This window comes from Vipera berus (assembly GCF_964194415.1).
Source record: "Vipera berus genome assembly, chromosome: 1".
NCBI lineage: Eukaryota > Metazoa > Chordata > Lepidosauria > Squamata > Viperidae > Vipera > Vipera berus.
The window spans coordinates 9,875,167-9,879,216 of NC_138202.1; the positions used below are offsets into that span (position 1 = coordinate 9,875,167).

Genomic DNA, 4,050 nt, shown 5'->3' on the forward strand with positions numbered 1-4,050 from the left:
AGAAACACAGTTGTTAAATGAATCTGGCCTCCCTGTTGATTTTGCTTGTCAGAAGGTCACAAAAGGTGATCACGTGACCCCAGGATACTGCAGCCGTCATAAATATGAATCAGTTGGCAAGTATCTGAGTTTGATCAATTTGACCCACCTCGATACCAGGACGATGAGGAACTAGGAAAAAAAAGAGCAGAGAAGAATAACGGAGATGTTCAGAGGCATGGACGGTAAATCCTGTGAAAAAGGGTGGAAAGAATTGGGTTTTAGTACAGCGTTACTCAGCCTTGGCAACTTGAAAATGCATGGACTGCAATTCCCAGAATTCCCCAGCCAGCAAGGGAGACATGGCGCTAATCTTCTAATCCAGAGATCCCCAACCTTTTGGGCACCAGGGACTGGTTCTGTGGAGAGAGGTTTTTCCGCGGACCGGAGAGTTTTGCGTGCGGCCTGGTTGCTGGCATGCCACGGCCCGGTACTGGTCCACTAGACCGGGGATTGGGGACCGCTGTTCTAATCCTTGAACAGTGTCCCTGGGCTGAAGATGTGGATTTATTCTCTGTGGTACCCACAGACAGGACACAAACCAACAGGTGGAAGCTTTACAGAGAGACATCCAAAATCAAAATAAGAAGGAATTTCCTGATCCACCGAGGTATGAAGCTTTGTCACTGGAAACTTTTAAGCAAATGGCTTGACTTCCTCTTCTTTGCGGCAACAACTTAAATATTGGAATTCTGTTATCGTATCACCCCTAGTCCTTCTTTTCATTAAAGTAGACATACCCCACTCCTGCAACATGAAGAACGGTTGCAGGAGTTGGGTATGTCTAGTTTAATGAAAAGAAGGACTAGGAGTGACATGATAGGAGTGTTCCAGTATCTCAGGGGCTGCCACAAACAAGAGGGAGTCAAGCTGTTCTCCAAAGCGCCTGAAGGCAAGACAAAAAGCAACGGATGGAAGCTAAAATTGGGATTTTAACTGTTTTTTAACTGGGGTTTTATTGCAAGGTTTATATAATTCTTTTAATTGATTTTAAGTTTTGTAACTGTTGTAGCTGTTTTTTAAATAACCTTGTGAACCGCCCTGAGTCCTACGGGAGAAGGGCGGTATATAAATTGAATAAATAAAATAAATAATAATAAATAATCAAGGAGAGAAGCTACCTAGAACTAAGGAGAAACTTCCTGACAGGGAGAACAATTAATTAATGGCACGACTTGACTCAGACTTTGTGGGTGCTCCATCACTGGAGGCTTTTAAGAAGAGATTGGACAACCATTCATCTGGAATGGTATAAGGCAGACATGTCAAACACAAGGCCCGGGGGCCAGATCCGGCCCGCGAAGTGGTTTCATGTGGCCCGCGAAACCATCCTGAAAACAGTGAGGGAACGGCCCCCGCTGCCTTGGCCCTTCTGCCAGAGAGCCCCAGATCTGTCCCACTCCTGCCCAGGCCCCCATAGGCACCCTTGATGCCAACGATGTAGAGATGGCCACGCCCACCCAGTAGGCCACGCCCACCCAGGCCACACCCACCCGGCCCCCTGAGGGCAACCGCAATGCTGATGCGGCCCTCAATGAAATTGAGTTTGACACCCCTGGTATAAGGTTTACCGATTGATCAGGGTGTTGGACTAGAAGACCTCCAAGGTCCCTTCCAACTGTTACTCGGTTAGTCTGTTAAATTGTCTAGGAAAAACAAAATTCCACCCTGACCAATAAAGTGGATTAGAAAATCTCCAACCTAATCTCAAAAATGCTGTTCAAAAGGCAATTGGACTTTCTTGGTTTTTTTCCTTGAAAACATTTCTCTTCTCATCCAAGAAGCTTCTTCGGTTCAATTTTCAAGGAAAAAAACAACACAGTTTAGTTTCCTTTTGAACAGCACCTTTGGGACAACCATGACCTGGATGACTGAGAATCTCCAACCTAATGATTCAGTGTATTTTACTGCCACATTTACAGGGCAAACATCTCTTTTAAAAGTGCAAGGAAACAGTAAGATGTAGCAAGCAAAATAAGAAAAGGCAAATGATTTAAGGGGGGGCAGGGAACTAATAAAAGTTAATTTACAGAGGGTTACCAGAGACATCCTCACTTCTGTCTTCATGTCCTCTATCCAGAAGACATTGCCTTAAAATTAAATATTGTCCAGTTTTCTGAGTGCGTGTTTTCGTTTTGGACTGTTTTCACAACAGCAGTCATTTAAACTTTCATGCATTGCAACTTTGTAAATTGTCTGCTTTCCCGCCCCCCGCCCCCCCGCAATCGTCTGTTGAAAGACTCGACAGCCTAGAGTTATTTAATTTATTCCCTGATTCCAGCTATCAGCTTCAATCCACACCCTTCAAATGTAAGATCATTGTAGTCTGTAGATCGCACAACCTGACTTACCTTTCCATGATAAAATTTGAAAAGCGTGTCACTAGCGTATGTTCCCAAAAAGGAAGATTCCTTGAAAAAATATTGCAGTAGAAAAACCCGTCTTTCTGATGCTGGAAAAAAATAATTTCATATTCAAGTATTGCCTTTTTTGCAATTTGCAAAAAAAGAATTTGCAATTCTCTGCTGTAATTGTTGTTGTGACGCCAAGAAAATTAGACAGTGTGTCTCCACTTCCTCCACTTGTCCTACTTTTGAATTGCCTGTGTTCTGCATTACCTTGTTTAGATACAAGTAGTCCTCAACTAACAACAGCAATTGGGATTGAAATTGCCATTGCTAAGCAACATGGTCGTAAAGTAAAACATCACATAACCACTCCACTTAGCAATGTTCTAGCAGTCTCAGTTGACCTCATTAAGTGAGGATCTCACATTCCCACAATTTCTGTCGTCCTGCTGGCTTCCCCATGAACTAGAAGCTAAAACATAAAGAATAGTTGCTAGAGTTGGGTACGTCTAATTTAATGAAAAAAGGACTAGGGGTGACATGATAGCCGCGTTCCAATATCCCAGGGGCTGCCACAAAGAAGAGGGAGTCAAGCTATTCTCCAAAGCACCTGAAGGCAGGACAAGAAGCAACGGATGGAAACTAATCAAGGAGAGAAGCAACCTAGAACTAAGGAGAAATTTCCTGACAAAACAATCAATCAATGGAACGACTTGCCTCCAGATGTTGTGGATGCTCCAACACTGGACAGCCATTTGTCTGGAGCGTGAGCAGGAGTTGGTCTAGAAGACCTCCAAGATCCCTTCCAACTCTGTTATTCAGTTAATTGCAAGTTGAAACTGTTGTGTCCGGACGGTCGGCGAGTAACCATGCTGAGACGGATGGCTGTTAACTGGTTTATTCAGGTACACGTGGCCGAACTGGCCTCACCTGCCCCGTCGCCTGTATATATATGCCAGGCGTGCCCGGCGCTAGCCAACCTGCAGGCTCAGGTTTCCCACGCTTGCCCTGGTCACCCAACCCAGTGTCCAGGGATTCCCGCCGCGCAGTCGGGCCAATCAGGTGGCCGGACAGGTGTGTACCTGACACAAACGGTTGCTGGACAAATGAACGTAAGCTGAGGACTTTGTGTTATCTGATAGTCCGAAGTTCATCGTAACGCCATTCGCAATATTTCTCAATTCTGGCAAATCCTTCTCGCCTCTATACATCCCTCTGTCCATCCACTGTCTACAGATGTTTATATATTTTAAATGAGAATTCCCACAATGGGACCCTGCCAAAACAGATCATAAATTCTCAAGAGGTTCTGGCCTTGATGTGCAGAAATATGGCTGGGGATTTTTTTAGGGTCTTTCTCTCGTTGCCAAAGAAAATTAAACCAAAAGCCTCTTGGGCTCCAACCTCCACACCCATCTTCTCTCTCTATAAATAGAGTAGATCTCTTGGAAGTTTGCCATGTGTAAATAAAGCGACTTGTTGCGTAGGATTGTTTCCAAATGCACTTACCAGAATATGTTCAAAGAGTTGGCAGCTGGGTTTATTGAGACAACTCAACTCAAAGTTCACTTCCCCTTCGTGCGCCAACTTTTCTTTTTAAGATTAAAAAAAAATCAGTTAAAAATTGGTGAGGAGGGGGCCATCTGGAAAGAAAGGATTGTTT

The 4,050-nt window shown here is 44.3% G+C and overlaps 1 long non-coding RNA gene across 1 annotated transcript; it reads right to left on the reverse strand.

The window, feature by feature from the left end:
* Window positions 1-207: 207 nt before the first annotated feature.
* Window positions 208-3,201, reverse strand: LOC308660515. The gene is made up of 3 exons (XR_014024751.1): window positions 3,105-3,201; window positions 2,391-2,491; window positions 208-231 (listed from the first exon to the last, which is right to left on the reverse strand). It is a non-coding gene; the product is annotated as an uncharacterized lncRNA (long non-coding RNA).
* Between the last annotated feature and the right edge of the window lie 849 nt (window positions 3,202-4,050).